The 13,790-nt window shown below is 44.8% G+C and overlaps 1 protein-coding gene across 1 annotated transcript in view; it reads right to left on the reverse strand.

The window, feature by feature from the left end:
* Positions 1-13,790, reverse strand: part of CNTNAP2 (contactin associated protein 2) — a 3,253,420-nt gene that overhangs the window by 1,250,301 nt on the left and 1,989,329 nt on the right. The window lies entirely within an intron of this gene.

The raw sequence follows: 13,790 nt of genomic DNA on the forward strand, positions 1-13,790 counted from the left end.
TTCAGACTTTTCAAAACAATTTAAGCCCGAATGCTGGTGAAATAGTTTTGATGAATTGGGGCAATAAAATTTCATTCCAAGCAAGAACACACAGTTATATTTAGTATACCTCTTTTATTACCTATTTCATTTTGCCTGCTGTGTATGCATTGTATATATTGTGTCATTGTTGTATTCATTGTTGTATTCTTGCATCTGTACTTTGTTTAGTCATGTGCAACATACCTCTAAAGCCCCAAAACGCTGCTAAAAACACTTTCATTTATATGTATAAATACAAGCATGGTCAATACAAAGGACTGGCACATTACTTATTACTTATTCCTTATTCCTTCCAAAGACCATACTAAGTAAGGACCAGGGGGCACTCATTACGGGTGAAAGAAAGGTGATTCCGGAAGCTAAATAGGAAAGGGTTCTTTACAGTTAGAGCAGTGGGACTGTGGAATGCCGACCACAAGAGGTAGTAATGGCAGACACTATAACAGCTTTCAAAATAGGGCTGAATGCTTTTCTCACAGCAAATGGAAATGTGGGTTATAAATAATCTAGTGATACAGAATGTATAACTGGTGGAGAGAGGAAGAACTTGATGGACCTGAGTCGTTTTTTAACCTATATAACTACAGTGCATTGTGAAAGTATTTGGCCCCCTTGAACTTTTCTACCTTTTGCCACATTTCTGGTATCAAATATAAAGATATAAAATTCAAATTTTTTTGGGAAGAATCAGCAACAAGTGGGACACAATCGTGAAGTGGAACAAAATTTATTGGATATTTTAAACTTTAAAAAAAAATAAATAAAAAGTTGGGCGTGCAATATTATTCGGCCCCCTTGAGTTAATACTTGTAGCGCCACCTTTTGCTGCGATTACAGCTACAAGTCGCTTGGGGTATGTTTCTATCAGTTTTGCACATCGAGAGGCTGAAATTCTTGCCCATTCTTCCTTGCAAAACAGCTCGAGCTCATTGAGGTTGGATGGATGGCGTTTGTGAACAGCAGTTTTCAGCTCTTTCCACAGATTCTTGAGTGGATTGAGGTCAGGACTTTGACTTGGCCATTCTAACATCTGGATACGTTTATTTTTGAACCATTCCATTGTAGATTTTGCTTTATGTTTGGGATCATTGTCTTGTTGGAAGATAAATCTCCGTCCCAGTCTCAGGTCTTTTGCAGACTCCAACAGGTTTTCTTCCAAAATGGACCTGTATTTGGCTCCGTCCATCTTCCCATCAATTTTAACCATCTTCCCGGTCCCTGCTGAAGAAAAGCAGGCCCAAACCATGATGCTGCCACCACCATGTTTGACAGTGGGGATGGTGTTTTGAGGGTGATGAGCTGTATTGCTTTTACGCCAAACATATCATTTTGCATCGTGGCCAAAAAGTTCGATTTTGGTTTCATCTGACCAGAGCACCTTATTCCACATATTTGGTGTGTCTCCCAGGTGGCTTGTGGCAAACTTCAAACAAGACTTTTTATGGATATCTTTGAGAAATGGCTTTCTTCTTGCCACTCTTCCATAAAGGCCAGATTTGTGCAGTCTACGACTGATTGTTGTCCTATGGACAGACTCTCCCACCTCAGCTGTAGATCTTTGCAGTTCATCGAGAATGATCATGGGCCTTTTGGCTGCATCTCTGATCAGTCTTCTCCTTGTTCGAGATGAAAGTTTAGAGGGACGGCCGGGTCTTGGTAAATTTGCAGTTGTCTGATATTCCTTCCATTTCAATATGATCGCTTGCACAGTGCTCCTTGAGATGTTTAAAACTTGGGAAATCTTTTGGTATTCACATCCGGCTTTAAATTTCGCCACAACAGTATCTCGGACCTGCCTTGTGTGTTCCTTGATCTTCATGATGCTCTCTGCACTTGAAACAGAACCCTGAGACTATCACAGAGCAGGTGCATTTATACAGAGACTGGATTACACACAGGTGGATTCTATTTATCATTACAAGTCATTTAGGACAACATTGGATCATTCAGAGATCCTCACTGAACTTCTGGAGTGAGTTTGCTGCACTGAAAGTAAAAGGGCCGAATAATATTGCAAGCCCCACTTTACATTTTTCTTCTTTTTTTTTTTTTAAAGTTTAAAATATCCAATAAATTGTGTTCCACTTCATGATTGTGTCCCACTTGTTGTTGATTCTTCCCCCAAAAAATAGAATTTTATATCTTTATGTTTGAAGCTAGAAATGTGGCAAAAGGTAGAAAACTTCAAGGGGGCCAAATACTTTCACAGTGCACTGTATATAACTAAGTAACACTCTATTAGAGCAAGTAATTATAGGGAATTCATTGGAAGGCAAGATGTTGAGTGTAATTATATTACAATTTATACTAGATCACTGGAGATAGGTCACTGATACTAGGATTTATTCTAGTTGCCATAATATTACATTTTTACATAATATGTGAATAATTCCAACAGTCCCATATGGGTTTTGCATCTCTGGATCTGGATAAATAATGTGGGATGATACTGTCACGGGTGTGTCGCCACGAAGATCGTCACGATTACACAGCCTGACTTCTCACAGCTGAGTTTTTGGTGCTTTGTGTTTTTCGGCAGTGAGGGAGTTAACTCTCTCTCTCTCTTTGCTAGACGAGGTCCAGCCTCGCCCAGCTGCAATCAATGCTGCTGTAGTGGTACTCCTTCAAATGCCTGCCGGTCTGTTAGGGAAGTGTCGGTGAAAGCATTTCATGCAGACTAACAGAGCGGATCGTGGTATTTGGAGTTTCAGAGCTAAGTGCATTTGGAGTGTTTTTTCCCTTCCTCGCTTTATCATTTATCTCCTTTCCCATTGGTGTTCCCTCTGTTGTAGTTGTGTAGTTTTTGTATGCAAGGTGGTTTTGGTTTTACCCTTGTACTGTCTCGTTCGTCTAAGTTCTGAGTGTGGGCATATTATTACCTGTCCCCTTTTGTTGTGGTCAGGGGTCCTTCTCAGGACTAGATTACTTAGGTGCAGGGATCCTCAGGAGGTAGGGGTTATGCTGGCGGCCTGGACCTCTGTACCTTTAACAGTACCTCCAGGTAGAGGGATTAGTCAGGGCCTCAGCTTAGGGTCAGCTTAGGCCCCCTACCTCCAGTACACAGAGACAGCGTGACATTTTCACCGACCACTTAGATTTTTTCCAGCTACCATGGATCCAGTAGCCGGTCTAGCTCGGCATTTGCAGAGTTTGTCCATGGAGCTGGCGGACGTTAGGTCCAAGGTTTTGTATCCTCAGGAGCAAGCCGGACCAGAACCTAAAGTAGCTCTCCCTGACAGGTTCACTGGGGGGCGGGACAAGTTTTTTGTTTTCCGGGAGGCATGCAAGTTGTACTTTCGGCTGCGGCCTCGGTCATCGGGGAGTGAAGAACAAAGGGTGGGAATCGTCATCTCACTCCTACAAGGGGACCCACAATCTTGGGCGTTCTCTCTTCCCCCGGGCTCCCCGGCTCTCCAGTCAGTGGATAGGTTTTTTGCTGCTCTGGGTCTTGTATATGATGACCCGGATGGGATCTCCCTTGCTGAATCTAAGTTACGTAGGATCCAGCAGGGAGATCGTCCGGTGGAGGAATTCTGTTCGGAGTTCCGTAGGTGGGCCACTGACACCCAGTGGAATGACCCGGCTCTTAGGAGCCAGTTTTGTCAAGGTTTATCCGACAAATTACAGGATGTGTTGGCACAGTATGACTCTCCCGCGTCACTGGAAGACGCTATGGCCCTTGCTATTCGCATTGACAGACGGCTTCGGGAGAGGTGCGGGATAACTCCACCCCCTGTGATGACTCCACCTCCTACAAGGTCCCCTCATATGGTGGTTCCCCTGGTCAGTCCAGAGGAGCCTATGCAATTAGGTGGGACATCATTTCGGGGCAGGGGACCGGTGGTGCGCCATAAGACAGGAAGGTGTTTCTTCTGCGGGAGAAAGGGACATTTTATTGGGGGGTGTCCATCCCGTCCCTTGCAGAGTGAAGAGTCGTCAGAAAACTGTTGATCCCAGGTTGTGTGGTGGACGGCAATCTGGGAGTAGGTATTTCGTCCCTAGGTTCGTCTCAGTTTCTCGTACCGGCGGAGGTGGTGGTGGGTACGAGAACTGAGAGGATATCTGTTCTTCTGGATAGTGGGGCCGGGGCTAATCTGGTGGACGCTCGGTTTGCCCGGGTTCAAGGTATGCGATTGAGTGAGTTGGCTAAACCCATCACCATATTCTCGATCGATGCCAGGCCTCTCGGTCAGGGAAGTTTTTTGCAAGCTGTGCATAACGTAAAACTTCAAGTGGGGGCGATACATAAAGAACTGTTGTCTTGCTACGTGTTGGAGGGTCTTCCCACTCCTATAGTGTTGGGCCTTCCTTGGTTAACTAAGCATAACCCGGTTATTAATTGGCAATCCAGAGAGATAAGCCAATGGAGTAAATTCTGTAATAAAAACTGCATGAATACGGTCATCGGTGCGGTTACTCCTAGAGTCTTACCTCCATTTCTGGCGGACTTTGAGGATGTATTCTTGGAGAAAGGGTGTCAGGAACTACCTCCTCATCGCGAGTATGACTGTTCTGTAAAACTGCTCCCTGAGGCCAAGTTACCTAAAGCTAGGTTGTATAACCTTTCTGGTCCTGTGAGGCAGGCCATGAAGGATTATATTTCAGAAAGTCTGGCTAAGGGGCATATTAGACCTTCATCTTCACCGGTGGCCGCGGGGTTCTTCTTTGTTAAGAAGAAAGATGGAGGCCTACGCCCTTGCCTGGATTTCCGTGAACTTAATCGGATTACGGTCCGAGATCCGTATCCGCTCCCACTTATTCCCGATCTCTTTAATCAGATCGTGGGCGCCAAATGGTTCTCTAAGTTGGATCTCAGGGGGGCGTACAATCTGATTAGGATGAAGGAGGGGGATGAGTGGAAGACGGCGTTTAACACTCCGGAGGGGCATTATGAGAACCTTGTCATGCCATTCGGTCTGACTAATGCCCCGGCGGTGTTCCAACACTTTGTTAATGACATTTTTCGCCGCCTGGTGGGACAGTTTGTTGTCATATATCTGGATGATATCTTAATTTACTCGCCGGATCTGGTGTCTCATCAGGAGCACGTTAGGCAGGTGTTACAGATCTTGCGGGATAATAAACTGTATGCCAAATGGGAAAAGTGTGTGTTCGCCATACAGGAACTCCAGTTTTTAGGCTTCCTGGTTTCAGCGTCCGGTTTTCGTATGGACCCTGGGAAAGTGCGGGCAGTTCTTGAGTGGGATCAGCCAGAGAATCTTAAGGCACTACAACGTTTCCTGGGGTTTGCTAATTATTACCGGAAGTTCATTCGTAATTTCTCGTCCATGGTTAAGCCTCTCACAGACATGACTAAAAAGGGGACGGATTTTTCTAGGTGGTCTGACAAGGTTTGTCAAGCATTCTCCTCCTTGAAAAAATGTTTTGCCTCGGCACCCATACTCATTCAACCTGATGCGTCACAGCCATTCATTGTAGAGGTAGACGCTTCTGAGGTAGGGGTGGGAGCAGTATTGTCACAAGGTTCGTCCCCTGGTAAGTGGCATCCGTGCGCCTTTTTCTCTAAAAAATTGTCGTCCGCTGAGAGGAATTACGATGTCGGCAATAGGGAACTCTTGGCCATTAAGTTAGCTTTTGAGGAGTGGCGCCATTTTTTAGAGGGGGCAGTCCATCCGGTCACCGTCATCACCGATCACAAGAACCTGCTATATCTGGAGTCCGCGAAACGTCTGAATCCCAGACAAGCTAGGTGGTCATTGTTTTTTACCAGGTTTAATTTTGTCGTTACATATCGTCCTGGGTCAAAAAATGTAAAGGCGGATGCCTTATCTCGTAGTTTCCCTGGGGCCGGGAATACGGACGACCCGATTCCTATCCTTCAGGAGGGGGTGGTGGTTTCGGCAGTATGCTCTGAGCTTGAGGAGGAGGTATTGGAGGCTCAGGGGGACGCCCCTGTTGGACCTCCGGGGAGACTGTTTGTTCCAGATCAGTTGCGACAAAAGGTGATCGAGGCACACCATAACTCAGTTTTTGCAGGACACCCGGGGAGTAAAGCAACTGTGGATCTCCTCTCGCGTCGGTTTTTGTGGCCTAACTTACATAAGGAGGTGGTAACTTTTGTCGCGTCCTGTGGGGTTTGTGCGCGCTCTAAGACCTCACATACCCGTCCGTCTGGGGCCCTCTTACCTTTGAAGATCCCGGAGCGTCCTTGGACTCATCTGTCTATGGACTTTATTATGGACCTCCCTCTGTCTTCGGGTAAAACAGTCATACTCGTTGTAGTGGACAGGTTCAGCAAGATGGCACATTTTATCGCTCTTCCTGCTCTTCCTAATGCTAAAACTCTTGCGCAGGTGTTCATTGGGGAGATTGTGAGGCTTCACGGGGTACCCTCCGAGGTGGTGTCAGATCGGGGGTCTCAGTTTGTGTCCAAATTCTGGAAGGCATTTTGTACACGGCGGGGGATGCATTTATCATTCTCATCGGCTTTTCATCCTCAGACCAATGGTCAGACGGAACGTATGAACCAGAGCTTGGAGACATATCTCCGGTGTTTTGTGTCAGAGAACCAGGAGGACTGGGCTTCTTTCTTACCTCTGGCTGAGTTTGCTCTTAATAATAGGCGGAGCGAGTCCACTGGTAAGTCCCCGTTTTTTGGGGCATATGGTTTTCACCCCCAGTTTTGTACTTTCAGTAGGGGGGGCTCTTCGGGGGTTCCTGAGGAGGAACGATTTTCCTCATCACTCGCTTCAGTATGGAGAGGGGTGCTGAAGAATCTGAATACTATGGGGAACCGATACAAACGTATGGCTGATAGGAGGAGAGTGTCTGGTCCGGACCTAAGTGTGAACGATCGGGTATGGTTGTCTACCAGGAATATAAAACTTAAGGTTCCCTCCTGGAAACTGGGTCCCAGGTTCATTGGGCCGTACAGGATCAGTTCTATAATTAATCCGGTGGCATTCCGTCTTGACCTCCCCCCTACGTTTAAAATTCACAACGTGTTCCACAGATCGTTGCTTAAGAGGTATGTGGCGCCAGTGGTACCGTCACCTTTACCTCCCCCTCCAGTGGTGGTCAATGGTAACTTGGAGTTCCAGGTATCGAGGGTCATCGATTCACGCTTTAATCGCCGGTCCCTTCAGTACCTGGTTCATTGGAAGGGGTATGGTCCTGAGGAGAGGATGTGGGTTCCTGCGTCGGATATTAACGCAGACCGATTAGTTCGGGCCTTCCACACGACTCACCCGGATAAACCTGGCCCTGAGGGTCCGGAGGCCCCTCGTAGAAGGGGGGGTACTGTCACGGGTGTGTCGCCACGAAGATCGTCACGATTACACAGCCTGACTTCTCGCAGCTGAGTTTTTGGTGCTTTGTGTTTTTCGGCAGTGAGGGTTTTAACTCTCTCTCTCTGTGCTAGACGAGGTCCAGCCTCGCCCAGCTGCAATCAATGCTGCTGTAATGGGACTCCTTCAAATGCCTGCCGGTCTGTTAGGGAAGTGTCGGTGAAAGCATTTCATGCAGACTAACAGAGCGGATCGTGGTATTTGGAGTTTCAGAGCTAAGTGCATTTGGAGTGTTTTTTCCCTTCCTCGCTTTATCATTTATCTCCTTTCCCGTTGGTGTTCCCTCTGTTGTAGTTGTGTAGTTTTTGTATGCAAGGTGGTTTTGGTTTTACCCTTGTACTGTCTCGTTCGTCTAAGTTCTGAGTGTGGGCATATTATTACCTGTCCCCTTTTGTTGTGATCAGGGGTCCTTCTCAGGACTAGATTACTTAGGTGCAGGGATCCTCAGGAGGTAGGGGTTACGCTGGCGATCTGGACCTCTGTACCTTTAACAGTACCTCCAGGTAGAGGGATTAGTCAGGGCCTCAGCTTAGGGTCAGCTTAGGCCCCCTACCTCCAGTACACAGAGACAGCGTGACAGATACATTTGGTTACACTTAGTGGATAAGCTGTATGTTATTTTTTTAAAAACAAATAACTATCTTACAATGTTGACTCACTATATTATAGGATAGGATTCTTTTCTGGTCATACATTGATTGGCTGCAGTGGCCCTATGGACATATGGTCTTATGGACTATATAACCATTATATTAACCTGTTATGGACCATTAATCTTTGCAGTAATAAAAACACAGATTTACAGAACACATACATATAGAAAAATTAAACTTTACTGTTTTTGCTTTTTAAATCACTAATGAGTTGTTCTGTCAAGATTGAAATTTGAAAAATAGTGCACATTTTATGCAGAAATTTGATTTGCAGTAAATTTATTGCGCAGAGAAATCCCATGCCAAGTCATAGCAGGAAGACCCAACCTAGTCTGCATGACAAGGCCCTGCACCTCTATGTGGTTGAACGTTGCAATGTCACAGTAACATTGTGATGTGCGACTTGACCTTACGAAGCGACCTTTTGACAGGGACTTTTGGCCACGGCTAGATCCATCCTGGCATGAAAGTGCAGCATTCCGCAGCAGTAAGAAGATGACCATACAGGGAGGTGGCCAGATGTAAACAGTGCAGAGCGGAACATTTCTGTTTCGTTATACTGTTTCGTGACAGCTTTTGAGTACCACACATCAAGTCCTATTCAAATGAATAAGTCATCAACATCATTGTAATGGAATACTCCTTCAAGAAAAAATGGTTAGAGTTGTTCTCTCACATGACTTTTCCAACTGTTCTTGATTTCTTATAGTATTATATCAGGTTTGCAAAAAGTTTAAGAAGGAAGGTATGAGATTTAGACAAAACCCATATTTGTGGTCATGGGCTAGCGATTATTTATGTTTGATTACTTCTATTTCTTCATGAAAAGTAAAATTACAGAATATACAGCCTGGAGTGTGAGCAGTAAAGAAACACTATTGGGAGGGAATGTGTTTTCTAATGAGCCTTACTGAGGCACTGTCACTAACCACAAGCTGTGAGGCACGGGAAGTAATCGCCTATTCCTTCTGGGTGGCAAGTATCTTAAACTACTTGAATTAACAAAGAAACATCTATTGTACAATTAATACTTTTACCTAGTAATTGATGCTAAAATTAACATTATGTTCTTAACATTTATTCTTTCCTTTCCAGATAAGTGTTAGCTCAGTATTGAGGAATCCTGACGCCTCGGTAAGATTTGCAGATAAACCTCGTACAGGAAAACTCAGTTGTTGAGGTGTCATTATTCTAAAGAACCACAAGACTATTTATTCAGAAAATCAATGTCCCTTCTAGATGATTTAGTCTCCAGCCATCTGGCAGGTAACTGAAGTGTGGATAGTTTTTCACGGTGGCCATTTTTCATATCTAAAAGGGTAAACTGCAACAGCAGACAGTGGCTCATCTGTAAAGCAACACAACCTGCATACATATCTCCTGGATGAAAGCTTTGACAAGCCTGGTTTGATTTAAGATTGTATTTAAAGGTATGGTAGTATGTTGGCACAATATATATTGAAATTGTGTTATTTCTTTTTTATTTTAGAATTAATACATGTAAATAAAAATATAAATAACTTTAAGACAACATATACCAAGTGCCAATCACTATGACTGTCACCAACCAAGTACAATTTAACTTTGCATCCATCTGATGTTTCAAAAAGTTAATGAGAGGCACTGTCTTGAATAAATGGAGCTTCCTGGATTGTAACAGACTAAAATCAAATTTTCACCTTTTATTATTGCGTTATTTTTGGGTTCACAAGTTTCTGCTTATTAATAATTTGCTTTCTGAAGGTTTGATGGATATAAAAAGTCTGCATGCCTCTGTTTAAAATGCCATTTTTTCATGCAAAAAATCATACCAATAAGAACCAATTCAGAAATGTTTTCATCTTTAATGAAAGAGCAATAATCTGAACACGTCTATTGAGAAACAAACTGAAATCTTTTTGAGGATATAATACAACTAAGATAATGTAGTTGCATTAGTGTGAACACCATCTTATAATTGGGAATCTGGTTCTGTTCAAAACTAGTCAGTCACATTTAAAATTTAAATTCATGTGAAATAGTAGTCAGTACACATCTGCCATCATTTGAAGTAATTGTTAGTGTTGAGCCACCCCCGTAGTGTTCAGGTTCGGTTCGGTTCGTCGAACACCAGGATGTTCGAGGAACTGTTCGTCGAACACCTTAGAACACCGTCGAACACCGTCGAACACCGTTAAAACCAATGGCAGGCAAACAAAAACACATAGAAACACATAGAAAGCACCTTCAAAGGTGTCCAAAAGCTGACAAACTGCACAGAAGACGCTCTCTTTAAAAAAGCCGGCCGGCAATTCAGCAGCGGCATACACTGGTACCCGACAATTTAGACAAGAAGGAATAGAGCATCACACATAGATTAGATAGATAGAAACAGGTCAGTCACATATATAAGAAATACAGTGACAGTGTTGGTTACTGTACTTGTCATTTAGTGTAAAGGATTTATTAAAAAAAATATTAGTGTTTTCATGCACCGTCTCTTTAAAAAAGCCGGCCGGCAATTCAGCAGCGGTACCCGACAATTTAGAACAGAAAGAATAGAGAATCACACATAGACTAGATAGATAGAAACATGTCAGTCACATATATAATAAGTACAGTGACAGTGTTGCTTACTGTACTTGTCATTTAGTGTAAGGGATTTATTTAAAAAAATAATAGTGTTTTCATGCACCATCTCTTTAAAGAAGCCGGCCGGCAATTCAGCAGCGGTACCCGACAATTTATAACGGAACGATAGAGCATCACACATAGATTAGATAGATAGAAACATGTCAGTCACATATATAATAAGTACAGTGACAGTGTTGGTTACTGTACTTGTCATTTAGTGTTAAAATAAAGGATTTATTAAAAAAAATATTGGCGTGGGGTTCTCCGTAATTTTAGTCTCTAGCGGAGGTTAAGCAGACGGCTGGGGCAGATGTTTGATGCCTGGGAAGGGGGTAATACCCATGGAGCTTCCCAGGCTACTAATATCAGCCCCTAGCTGAATACCTAGCCTTTACTAGGTATTAAAATGGGGGACCGCCCCAAAAAAATGATGTGGGGTCCCCCCTATTTGAATAGCTAGCAAAGGCTAGGCAGACAGCTGGGGGCTGATATTAATAGCCCAGGAAGGGTGCCATGAATATTGGCCCCCTCCCAGGCTAGAAACACCAGCCGTCAGCAGCCCCAGAAATGGCGCATCCATAGGATGCGCCAATTCTGGCACTTAGCGTCGCTCTTCCCACTGCCCTGTAGCGGTGGCAGTGGGGTAATAGGGTTGGGGTTGATGTCAGCTTATAATGCCAGCTGACATCAAGCCCAGGTTAGTAATGGAGAGGCGTCTATAAGACACCACCATTACTAACCCCATAGTCAAAGTTAAAAAAAAAACACAAACACCCAGAATAAAGTCCTTTAATTGAAATAAACACACAATTCTTTATTGTTCTAAATTAAACCATACTTACCATCACGCCCATTCCAGCTGAAGCCAACGATCTCCTGCAATAAAAGAAAAATAATAAAGCAACATCATCCTTACGTTTCAATGGTTCCCAGGACAGCTCCAGCTCTGCTACATCAAGATGACATGCTGGACTGCAGCAGAAAGCTGCCATCCAGCCTGTCATCCCGCAGACACTGAGAAGCGCAGGCATGCTTGCGCTCCTCAGTGTCTGGCTGTGACAGCATCCAGATGAGCCGACAATGAACTCAGCTCACTTTATGCACGTTACTGACAGCGTGGGAGAATTCTCCTGCGCATGCGGTGAGCGTGAGAGAATTCTCCTGCTGAAGCGCTGAGCGCAGGAGAATTTTCCCACGCTGTCAGTGACTTGCATGAGGTGAGCTGAGTTCATTGGACATGACCTTGGCTCATCTGGATGCCGTCACAGCCTGACACTGAGGAGCGCAAGCATGCCTGCGCTTCTCAGTGTCTGCGGGATGACAGGCTGGATGGCAGCTTTCTGCGGCGGTCCAGCCTGTCATCTCGATGTAGCAGAGCTGGAGCTGTCCTGGGAACCATCGAAAGGTAAGGATGATGTTGCTTTATTATTTTTCTTTTATTGCAGGAGATCGTTGGCTTCAGCTGGAATGGGCGTGATGGTAAGTATGGTTTAATTTAGAACAATAAAGAATTGTGTGTTTATTTCAATTAAAGGACTTTATTCTGGGTGTTGTGATTTTTTTAAAATACTTTACTAGAAATTCATGGCGGTCATGTCTAATATTGGCGTGACCCCATGAATTTCGGGCTTAGGGCCAGCTGATAATGCCAAGCTGGCCCTAACCCCTTTATTACCCAGTGAGCCACCGCACCAGGGCCCTGGATGAGTTGGGTACAGCACCAGAAGATGGCGCTTCTATGAACGCACCATTTTCCGGGGTGGCTGCTGACTGCAATTTACAGCGGGTGGGGCCCAGAAATCTTGGGCCTCCCTGCGCTGCAGATTCCAGCCCCCAGCTGCCTAGTTGTACCTGGCTGGACACAAAAATAGGGCGAAGCCCCACGTATTTTTTTTTTTAATTATTTCATGAAATTCATGAAATAATTAAGAAAAAAAGGGCTTCCCTATATTGTTGTGTCTGGCCAGGTACAAATAGGCAGCTGGCGGTTGGGGGCAGCCCGTTCCTGCTTGCTGTACCTGACTGGACACAAATATAGTGCGAAGCCCAAGTCAATTTTTTTTAAATTATTTCATGAATTTCCTGAAATAATTTTAAAAAAATTGACGTGGGGCTTCGCACTATATTTGTGTCCAGCCAGGTACAGCAGGCAGGAACGGGCTGCCCCCAACCACCAGCTGCCTATTTGTACCTGGTTGGACACAACAATATAGGGAAGCCCTTTTTTTCTTAATTATTTCATGAATTTCATGAAACAATTAAAAAAAAATACGTGGAGCTTCGCCCTATTTTTGTGTCCAGCCAGGTACAACTAGGCAGCTGGGGCTGGAATCCGCAGCGCAGGGAGGCCCAAGCTTTCTGCCCCCCCCCCGCTGCAAATTGCAGTCCGCAGCCACCCCGGAAAATGGTGCGTTCATAGAAGAGCCATCTTCTGGCGCTGTACCCAACTCATCCAGGGCCCTGGTGCGGTGGATCACTGGGTAATAAAGGGGTTAGGGCCAGCTTGGCATTATCAGCTGGCACTAAGCCCAAAATTCATGGGGTCACGCCAATATTAGACATGACCACCATGAATTTCTAGTAAAGTATTTAAAAAAAACACAACACCCAGAATAAAGTCCTTTAATTGAAATAAACACACAATTCTTTATTGTTCTAAATTAAATCATACTTACCATCACGCCCATTCCAGCTGAAGCCAACGATCTCCTGCAATAAAAGAAAAATAATAAAGCAACATAATCCTTACCTTTCCATGGTTCCCATGACAGCTTCAGCTCTGCTACATCAAGATTACAGGCTGGACCGCAGCAGAACGCTGCCATCCAGCTTGCCATGCCGCAGACACTGAGAAGCGCAGGCATGCTTGCGCTCCGCAGTGTCTCGCTGTGACGGCATCCAGATGAGCCGAGTTCATGTCCAATGAACTCGGCTCACCTCATGCACGTCACTGACAGCGTGGGAAAATTCTCCTGCACTCAGCGCTTCAGCGTGAGAATTTTCCCACGCTGTCAGTGACGTGTATGAGGTGAGTTCATGTCCAATGATCTCAGCTCACCTCATGCACGTCACTGACAGCGTGGGAGAATTCTCACGCTGAAGAACTGAGCGCAGGAGAATTCTCCCACGCTGTCAGTGACGTGCATGAGGTGAGCCGAGTTCATTGGACATGACC

Source organism: Phyllobates terribilis, unplaced genomic scaffold (assembly GCF_046119375.1).
Source record: "Phyllobates terribilis strain yellow unplaced genomic scaffold, ASM4611937v1 Scaffold_4__5_contigs__length_816908805, whole genome shotgun sequence".
Lineage (NCBI taxonomy): Eukaryota > Metazoa > Chordata > Amphibia > Anura > Dendrobatidae > Phyllobates > Phyllobates terribilis.